Raw genomic sequence first — 11,447 nt, forward strand, 5'->3', positions numbered from 1 at the left:
TGGTTCTCAAATGGGAAGGTTTGAGAATTCCCTGGAGTCAATACAGATTTGGAGGCCCCACCCTCCGGAGTTGGCGATTCACTCAGTTTTTAATAATGCCCTAGTGATGCTGAAGGTCCTGGTATGGGGACCTCGGTTTGAGAACCGCTCCCTGTACAAATGCCAAGGCCTCCTTACTGGTCTTCCCTCCATACCCTTCCTCTCCTACCCATCGAGAAATCCATACCAAGATCTGATCATCAAAACCGCAATGAGGTACCACCTCGCACCGGTCAGAATGGCCATCATCAAAAAGTCTACGAGGACTTCCCTGGTGGTCCAGTGAGTAAGACTCCACGTTCCAAACGCAGGGAGCTGGGGTTCGATCCCTGGTCAGGGAACTAGATCCCGCATTGCATGCCGCAACTAAAAAGATCCCACATGCCGCAAAGAAGATCCCATGTGCCGCAACTAAGACCTGGCACAGCCAAAATAAATGAATGAATAAAATAAATATTAAAAAATCTACAAATAACAAATGCTGGAGAGGGTGTGGAGAAAAGGGAACCCTGCTACACTGTTGGTAGGAATGTAAGTTGGTGCAGCCACTGTGCAAAACAGTATGGAGGTTCCTCAGAAAACTAAAAATAGAATTACCATATGATCCAGCAATTCCACTTCTGGACATATGTCCAGACAAAACTCTAATTCAAAAAGATACATGCACCCTTATGTTCATAGCAGCACAATTCATAATAGCCAAGACATGGAAACAACCTAAATGTCCATCGACAGATGAGTGGATAAAGATGTGGTAGACCTAGAGTCTGTCATACAGAGTGAAGTAAGTCAGAAAGAGAAAGACAAATACCGTATGCTAACACATATATATGGAATTTAAGAAAAAAAATGTCATGAAGAACCTAGGGGTAAGACAGGAATAAAGGCACAGACCTACTAGAGAACGGACTTGAGGATGTGGGGAGGGGGAAGGGTGAGCTGTGACAAAGCAAGAGAGAGGCATGGACATATATACACTACCAAATGTAAGGTAGATAGCTAGTGGGAAGCAGCCGCATAGCACAGGGAGATCAGCTCCGTGCTTTGTGACCGCCTGGAGGGGTGGGATAGGGAGGGTGGGAGGGAGGGAGAGGCAAGAGGGAAGAGATATGAGAACATATGTATATGTATAACTGATTCACTTTGTTATAAAGCAGAAACTAACACACCATTGTAAAGCAATTATACCCCAATAAAGATGTTTTTAAAAATGTAATTATGTAATACATGTAAATAAAAATAATATAGAATAAATTAAAAAAAACAAAGATGTGGTACATATATACACTGGAATACTACTCAGCCATGAAAAAGAATGAAATAATAATACCATTTGCAGCAACATGGATGCAACTGGAGATTATCATACTAAGTGAAGTAAGTCAGAAAGAGGAAGACAAATACCATATGATATCACTTATGTGTGGAATCTAAAATATGACACAAATGAACCTATCTGCAAACCAGAAACAGAATCACGGACATAGAGAACAGACTGGTGGTTGCCAAGGGGGAGGGAGTTGGGGGAGGGCTGGAGTGGGAGGTTGGGGTTAGCAGATGTAAGCTTTTATATATGGAATGGATAAACAACAAGGTCCTACTGTATAGCACAGGGAACTTTATTCAATATCCTATGATAGGGACTTCCCTGGCGGTCCAGTGGTTAAAACTCTGTGCTTCCATTGCAGGGGGCATGGGTTCAATCTCTGGTTGGGGAACTAAGATCCTGCATGCCGCATGGCGTGGCCAAAAATCCCAATATCCTATGATAAACCATAATGGAAAAGAATATTTTTTTAAAAAAGAATATATATATATATATATATATATATGTATAACTGAATCGCTTTGCTGTACAGCAGAAATTAATACAACATTGTAAATCAACTATACTTCAATTTAAAAAAAAAATTGAAGCCACCAAGAAGGCACTAAACCCTAATCCTTCTACCCTGGCCCAGCTTAGCTTTCTACCCACCCCCACTGGTCCAGAGACCATCCCACCCCTTCTCACTTCCTCTTACAGCTGAGGGGCCCTCTTCCTTCCCACACTATCTCTTGCCAGACACCCCCTCCAAAAATCTCTCCCTGCCCCCCAGACTGGACTCAGCGTCCTTCCGAGGATTTCATAGCTCTCCCCCCACCTACCCCCAGACACACAGCATGTGTCACTCAACACTGTCACAACTATCTCTCTGACTTGTCACATGGTTTCTAAGAAAAACCTCAGGAGCTGGGCTGGGACCAAGATGAGGGCACAAAATATAAGGGGCCAACGAAAACAACAAGAAGAAGAAACCTCAGTAACCAAGAGAAAGACTATTTTTTAAAGAATCAAAATTTATGCAAAAAAAAATCTTCGATGAAGGAAATGTCAACATTTTAAATGGGGTTGGGTGAATTCCCTGGTGGTCCAGTGGCTGGGACTCCGTGCTTCCACTGCAGGGGGCACGGGTTCAATCCCTGATTGGGAAAACTAAGATCCTGCGAGCCATGCAGCAGCGTGGCCAAAAAAAGAAAAGGGATCAGTACCATATTACTGATCTTCCTAGCGCCACAGGCTCCAGCAGGGCACAGCAAGGCATTTTTACTGATCCTGTCTTTGTTTGACCCTGTCTTTATTTAAAATTTTGGTCATTCTAAACCCTTTTGTGAAAACCCTTCTGTGAAAAGGCCTGTGGGCCTGACTTGTGGCCTGTAAGGGGGTGGGGCAGGGAAAAGAGAAGTGAGAGACCCCTGGTCTAGGCTTCAGGAGTGGAGGAAGGGAACCCACTGAAAGAGGCAGCTCCAAAGTTTTCTTGCATCCAGTAGAGCCCTTTCCATTCGGTATCATAATTATTTTTTCATCATGATTTATTTAATTATCTTTGACCTTGTAGTCTCAGCTCAGTTTTGCAAGGACTAAAAACAGCAAGTTATGGAGTTATTTGCTGTCTGCTAGGCTGTAGGCAAAGTGATTTGCCAGTGTGTTGGGGACAGGGGTTTATTAACATGTGACTGTCCCCCAGTCTACCTCCAGGGCTACCTCCTCCAGGAAGCCTTCCCTGACCTGAGGCTGGAAGGTAGGTACCCCTTATCTATGCTCCTGCTGCCCCTCTGCTTGTTCCTGGCTTGAGCCTTTTTATTTATTTCTTGTCACATTGTTGTGGTTCTCATTTCATGGCTGAGGAAGTGGATGCACAGAGTGGTTTAGTCACACACCCAAGGTCACATAGCTAGGGAGTGGTGAAGCTGGTATTGGGACAGATGTTCTTCTACTTTAGACCTCAAAGACAGAGGTTCTTCCAGGATAGCCTAGGAGGGGAGAAGGGAAGAGAACTCTCCTGATAGTTCCCTTTTTAATGCAACTAATTTGCAGTTCAGAGGTAGCAAAGTTCTGGTAGACTGAATAATGGTTCCCCAAAGATGTCCATATTCCAATGCCTGGCATGTGTAACTTTGCAGATGTGATTAAATTAAGGGTGTTGAGGTGGGGCGATTATCCTGGGTTATTCACGTGGGCCTGATATAAACCCAAGGGTCTTTATAAGAAGGAGGCAGAAGGAGCAGAGTGAGAAGTAGGAGACGTGATGACACATGAAAGAGGTTGGAGTGATGGGAGGAAGGCCGTGAGCCAAGGGATGCAGGAGGTCTCTAGAAGCAGAAAAAGGCAAAGGAGTGAATTCCCACCTCATCATCTCCAGAAAGAATGCAGACCTGCCATCACCTTGATATTAGACTTCTGACCTCTAGAACTATAAGAAAATAAATTCCTATGGTTTTATGCCGCTGAGTTTCTGGTAATTGGTTGCAGCAGCCATAGAAAATGAATATAAAACCAACCTACACGTATACTGTGTTAAAAAAGAAACAACAGGCTCAAAATGGAGTCACTTGTGCTAAACCCCACATCAGCAAACCAAGACTTAATACCTAACCTAATTGCAGTTACAACCTCCCCCAGGAATGTAGTCTTAACTGGTCAGTCTGGAATTTTCTGGTCAGCACTAATGAGGTAATCTTCCATGTAGCCCCCTTCTGTCCTCCATAAGTAGGCTACCTAAGCCTGAAACAATCCATTCTTTTCCCCCTTCTGCTATAAAAGTCTTCCATTTTGTACAGCTCCTTGGAGCTCCTTTCTACTTGCTAGATGGGATGCTACCAATTCTTGAATCATTCAACAAAGCCAATTAGATCTTTAAAATTTACTCAGTTAAAGTTTTGTTATTTAACAACTATAAAAAAATTATTATGATGTCATAATCCAATATGTTCCAGGCAATTCTTGGACATTGTATCATTTTCACATTCACTCAGTACATTCAACGAGAATTTATGGAGTGCCTACGCTCTGTTGAGCACCAGTCTAGGATTTGGGGTCCATCAGGGAACACCACAGAGTCACTGTCCTTGGGCGGTGTCCAATCAAGTGGGAGATATAGCCAAACAACTAATAAGTAAATAGATTTCCTACAATGTATGCTAAGATATGCATATAAACACGAATATTTAAATATAACATATTCATATACTATATGAATATTTAAATAAATATATGAATATAATTGGGTGGTGTCCAATCAGGTGGGAGATGTAGCCAAACAAAAAAGTAAATATATTTACTATAACATATGCTAATATATTCATATAATATATGAATATTTAAATGTGTCGTTTTAAAATGAATCCCTGTCAGTAAAGTTCTTAGAACGTGACATGCACAGATCAGTGTCAAATAAATGAACTATGATGTCAAGTAGTAAAAATCAGTCTGGGGGAGAGGGTGGTGGAGGGAGCTCTTTAGGCAAGTGGTCAGAGAAGCCTCTGGACAAGGTGACATTCGAGCAGAGGAATCACCATGACAACCCCACCAGGGAGGTGTGGTGGTCCTGGGATCTGCCTGGTTCAAACTGGCCTCCTGACTTTGGAGCTGTCAGGTGCTTCCTTTTTCTGAGGCTCACTTTCTTGCTCTGTAAAATGGGGATAAGAATGGGACCACTTACCTCATGGGTTGGTTTTGAGGCTTGAGTACAATAATGTACATGAAAAGCACATTTTGCTATCCTGCTCACTGACGTTACGTAATGTCATGGGTTGAATTGTGTCTGCCCCAAAGACGCTGACGTCCTAACCCCCAGGACCTGTGAATATGACCTTATTTCAAAATACAGTCTGTGCAGATGTTCAAGTTAAGGTGAAATCATTAGGGTGGGCCCTAATCCAAGATGACTGTGTCCTTATGTAAAGGAGAAATTTAACACAGAGATAGAGACACAGGGAAATCTGCGGCCACAAGCCAAGGAACACCCAAGATGGTCAGTAGATCACAGGAAGCCAGGAGAGAAGCACAGAACAGATTCCCACAGCCCAGAGCAAACCAGCCCAGCAACCAATAGCTTGGTTTCTGACGTTCTGACCTCCAGAACCGTGAGGCAACAAGTTTCTGTTGTTTAAGCCACTGGGTTTGTGGTGCTCTGTTACAGCAGCCCTACGAAATGAATACACCTAATATTATCATTTCCTTGGTTCTAAAAACTGAGGTCCGGAGCACAGCTAGGATTTGAACCCCAGCTGACCAGCCCCCCAGGGCCCATGTGTAGGTAGTTGGCCTTTCTAGCCTGAGAGGTGAAACTTTGGATGTGCCCCCATGTGCAGGGAATGGTGTTTGGGACTCAAAGCTTTGGCCACTTGGCCCACAGCGTCCAGGGCGGGTCTGGGCAGTTGCTGGGGTCCAGGGCTCCTGATAAGGCATCTCTCTGGGTGGGTTGATAGGTACCAACAGCCAGGCAGCTGCGAGTTCCTCGCTCCTGTGTGGAGTTGGTGAAAGCCTCCTTTCCTCTACTCACCCCTTGATTTAACTTGGGTTCTCCCCAGAGAGCTGGGGAGTCTCTGCCTCCCTCCAGGCCTCCCCTCCCCTCTCCAGTGAGTGTACTCACAGGACTTGGGCTAGCCTGACTCTGCCTCTAACTTGCTGTGTGACCACAGGCAGCACACGGACCCTTGCTGGGCCTTGGAATCTCAGCCTGTAGTTTGGAGTGATTAAACGTCCCATGAGAGGTCACTGGTTAAATAAATTTGGGTACGTGCATCTGATGGCCCTCCTAGCTGGCCCTCAATGATCCCCATCTCCTGGTATTCATGCCATTTTGGAGACCTTTTCACAATGAATAGACCTGTGTGAGCACTAGGATGTTGCAGATGTGGCAGCTTCTGGCTTCTGAGGCTAGGTCATACAAGACACCGTGGCTTCTCTCTTGCTCTCTCTTGGATCACTCCCTCTGGATGATCAAGCCAGCCACTATGTCCTGAGGATGCTCAAGCAGCCCTATGGAGAGAGGTCCTCATGGTGAGGAACTGAGGCCTCCTGCCCACAGCCAGCACCAATCTACCAGCTACGTGAGTGAACCACCTTGCGAGTAAATCTTACAGCCCCGATCAAGCTTTCAGATGGCATTGCAGACACAGCCAACATCCTGATTGCAACCTTACAAGAGACCCTGAGCCAGAAGCACCCAGCAAAGTTGCCCCCAGATTCCAGACCCAGAGAAAACATGTGAGATAATAAATGACTACTGTTTTAAGCTGGTAGATTTTGAGATAATGTGTTATGCAGCCATAGATAACTAATACAGCCACAGATAACTAATATAGCAGCCAGATAAAAATATGTTACAATATAATGCACTACTGGAGAAACAGTTTCATGAAATATTAAGTTTGGGGAAATAAAGTAGGTTACCAATCACTATATGACAGTAGCATCCCAGTTTTGGAAGAAAACTATGAAGAGTTATAAAACTCTACCAAAGAACGAAAAGAAGACATATATGGAGAGATGGAGAGGATTTTTCTTTCTTTCTTTTTTTTTTTTTTTTTTTTTTGCAGGGGAAGACTGTATAGTAGAATTATCAATCACTCTAAGTTAAATGCAATGCAATTCCCATGAAAATCCCAACCTGATGTTTTTGGGTGTAAGGGATCTTGATAAGAGATAACTGAACGAAATGACAATTGTTAAAGACAAGACAACAAGCCCCAAATGGAGTCATTTACGCTAAGCCCCACATCACCCAACCGCGTCTTAATTACAGTTTTGTTTTTCCCAGAAATGGAATCTTAAATCAGCCAGCCAGGAATCACCTGATCAGCACTAGTTAGGTTATCTGCCTGGTAGATCCCTGCCATCCCCTAAAGGAAAGTAACCTTGCAATATCCAATCTGCTTTTCTGCCCAGTATAACTTCCTTGTTCCTGCTCCCTTCTATTTATACAAGTCTTTCATTTTGTATAGCTCCTGGGAACCCCCCTTTCTATCTGCTAGATTGGATACTGCCCAATTCATAAATCGTTGACAAAAGCCAACTAGAGCTTTAACATTTTACTCAGTTGAATTTTGTTTTATAACGCATTTATTGAACATATACTGTGCATCGTGTCATCTTCAATCACTATTTCATCTTAATTCCACAATAGGGCAAAGTCCCTTGTTATTTAATTTTTCCAATAGCAAGAAACTGTTATTAGCTTCCCTCCCCCCACCCCCTACCACAAATTCTACATATAAAGCTTCAAGAAGAGACTTGTCTGAGATTCTGGGGACCATGAGAAATGGAGCTCAGGTTGACCTCATGTGTGTTTGACACTAACATGTGCTCTTGGACCTCCTGCCATGTGCCTTCCTGATTGTTCTCTGGTTTCCTTTAGTACCAGCCCAAGACCACACAGGTAGAGAGGGCAAGGTTGGGGTACCAGCTGAGTCTGCCTGCCTGACTCCAGAGTCCCTGGTCTTAATCACTAGTCACCAAAAAGAAAGAATAAAAAGAAGGGATCTGTCCTACCAGATTTTAAAACATGTGACAAAGCTGCAGAAATTAAAACAGCATGAGCACTGGTTTAGAAAGCCACAGACAGATCAATGGAGAGTCCAGGAATAGACGCAAACACACAGGAAAGTTTAGTGAATAATAAAAGCAGGGAAGTATCAGTAGAGAAAATATGAGTGAGTCAACTAACAGTTTTGGTGCCATTATCTAGTAAGTCAAGCTGGATCCTTAACCCCCTTCTTTCTCCAAAATTAATTCCATATGAATCAAATATTTCAGTGTTAAAAAAAACCCTCAAGGGGCTTCCCTGGTGGCGCAGTGGTTGGGAATCCGCCTGCCGATGCAGGGGACACGGGTTCGTGCCCTGGTCCAGGAAGATCCCACATGCCGCGCAGCGGCTGGGCCCGTGAGCCATGGCCGCTGAGCCTGTGCGTCCGGAGCCTGTGCTCCTCAACGGGAGAGGCCACAGCAGTGAGAGGCCCGCGTACCGCAAAAAAAAAAAAAAAAAAAAAAACCCTCAAAAGTTCTACAAAGTCTGCATGCGTAATTTATAAAATGGGACAGAGAGGGGAGGGGATGCAAGGTTTCTAACTATGACATTAATGGCAGAAACCATAAAAGGGAAAAACAAGAATAGATTTGACTCCAAAAAGGTTTTTATTTAATTGAAATATAGTTGATTTACAAGGTTGTGTAAATTTCTGCTGTACAGCAAAGTGATTCAGTTATATATATATATACATTCTTTTTTTTAAATATTCTTCCCCATTATGGTTTATCACAGAATATTGAATACTGTTTCCTGTGCTAAACAGTAGGACCTTGTTATTTATCCATTCTCTATATAATAGTTTGCATCTGCTAACCCCAAATTCCCAATCCTTCCCTCCCCCACCCCTCTCCCCCTTGGCAACCACAAATCTGTTCTCTATGTCTGTGAGTCTGTTCCTGTTTCGTAGATATGTTCATTTGTGTCGTATTTTAGATTCCACATATAAGTGATAGCATATGGTATTTGTCTCTCTCTTTCTGACTTACTTCGATTAGTAAGATAATCTCTAAGCCCATCCATGTTGCTGCCCAAAAAGCTCTAAAACCTTTGAATGTCAGACAAATTGGGGGAAATCTTTGCAACAAAAGGATAATACCCATAAATATAAAGGGAGTTCTTACAAATTAATAAGAGAAATAGCCAACATACTTCAAGAGGAAAATGGGCCAAAAAGGGGCCTTTATAAAGAAATACATCTAAAGGTCCATCAATGTATGAAAAGATTTGCAGTCTTATTAGCAGGGCTGGAACTAGGCTGAGGCAAGTGGGGATGTGTGCAAAATTTAAGGAGGCTCTCACTCTCAGGATGGTGCAAGTACAGGGTGGGCACCTGAGGGTGTGTGCCTCCTTAAACTTGTCAGTTAATAGAGTCCTTTTGGAGAGCTGTCTGGCAAAATGGATCAATATTTTAAGCATGCAAACGCTTTGGCAAAATGATTCCATTTTTAGGACTCGACCCCAGGGAAATAGGTGTGCCAAGAAACGCATCTAGGATATTTGTAATATCAAAAAATGACAGGGACAGTCCCCATAGGGGCCGACTTTAAAAACTGTTACATCCAAGAATTTTTTTAAAAATTGTTACATCCGCATACAATGGGAACCTGTGTGAAATGGATACCGTTGTTCTACAGTTGTATGGAAAGGTGTTCAGGACATGCCATACTGGTAACAGAACAGAACGGAAGTCAAAACATCATGTATAACATGAGCCCATTTTTGTCACCCAGGTGTGTTTATGTTAACGTTTGGAGACATTCACCCAAAATGTTAATGGCCCCTGTTTCTTGGTGCGGGGGTTGGTAGCAGGTGATTAGCACCTTCTTCTCTCTACCTTCTGTATTTTATACATTTACAAATGTTATGATGATGTTAATACTTAGAAAAGTTCTAATAAAGCTAATTTCATCTGAGAATTTATGTGTGGGTGTGTGGGGTTAACTGGTTATTCTCTAATTTCACCTGGCCCTCCACAGAGTTCTGCCTCCTGCAGAGAATTCTCCCAGCCAAGGATCCTTTTGTCCTGGCCTGAGTGTATTTCAGAGCTGCTAGAAGGCCATGTCATATCAACCAGCCAGTGGGTCAGAAGAATCTTCAATTCCAACAGCTCCAGCCAAATACACAGAAATTCCTTCCAAAGGTCCTTTGGGGGCCTTCTGGAACCTCCTATCAGTATGATCAGTGAACTTTGGACTTCAGAGTAGTTTCTCACTGTCCCTGTGATCAACAGACTGAGTAAGCCCTACACCTCTGTGGGACTACGTGCACATCCCCGCCACTCTTTGGGCCTCACTTTACCCAACTGTAAAATGGGCAGATTCAACCAGCTCAGTGTTTCTCAACATTTTCTTGTTTGTTTGGCCACGCTGCGTGGCATGTGGGATCTTCCCGGACCAGGGATCAAACCTGTGCTCCCTGCAGTGGAAGCACAGAGTCTTAACCACTGGACCACCAGGGAAGTCCTCCTTTTTTCAAAACAAAATGAAACTCATGCTCCCTTCTGATAAAGATAAAAATCTCACATGCCTCCTAGGGAATATCTTCTATTCATTCCAAGAGCCAAGAATATTCTGTGAAACTTTACTTTCTATAGATTGGATCATGGAAACAATGGGTGTCACTCCACTTCATCTTCCAGTATTAAATACTGTACTGAATTTGCTTTCTGCACACAGCACAGGACTCTCTGAAGCCAAGGCCCACCTCTGGCTCTGAGGTGTGGGAGTCCTGGGTGCCTGGAACCCTTCTTAACTCTCAGTAAAGCTCTCCAGGATGGTGGCTGAGTGCTCCACCTCTGGACACAGACTGCCTGGGTGAGGGTTGCCAGATATAACACAGGGTGTCCTGTATTTTTATTTGCTAGATCTGGGAACCCTAACCTCGCTTCAATTTTGGGCTTGTGAGCCATATTATTATGGGCAAGTTCTCTCTTTTTCTCTTTCTCTCTCTCCTTCCCTCCCCCTCCCCCTCCCCCTTCCTCCCTCCCTCCCTCCCTTCCTTCCTTCCTTCCTTCCTTCCTTCCTTCCCTTCTTCTTTCTTTCCTTCTCCTTTCTCCCTCTCCCCCCCACCACTCTTTCTTTCTAATTTTGTCAATCCATTCATCTTAATCTTAAACATGCAGCTTGATGACTTTTCACATAGGCATACACTCCTGTTACCACCACCCAGATTAAGGGACATATTTCTAACATCCCAGAAAATGTCCTTGTGCCCCAGAGGTAATCATTCTTCCCATATCCTTTATCGCCATCAATTAGTTTCACCTCTCCTTGGATTTCACATCTGTAGAAGCACACAGTACGCGCTCTTCCCTGCCTGGCTTCTTCCACTCAGTGCAGCGATTGTGAGATTCACCCAGTTGTTGTGTGTAGCAGTATTTAATTTTTGCTTTGCTGTATAATATTCCATGGCATGAACTGGAAACTGAAAACACAGTTTGTTTATGCATTCTGATAGACATTTTGGTTATTTCCACTTTGGGACTATGAATGTTCTTGTACAAGCCTTTTGGTTGGCGGATGTCTTTACTTCTCTTGGGTATGTACATAAAAGTAG

This window comes from Phocoena sinus, chromosome 14 (assembly GCF_008692025.1).
Source record: "Phocoena sinus isolate mPhoSin1 chromosome 14, mPhoSin1.pri, whole genome shotgun sequence".
Taxonomy (NCBI): domain Eukaryota; kingdom Metazoa; phylum Chordata; class Mammalia; order Artiodactyla; family Phocoenidae; genus Phocoena; species Phocoena sinus.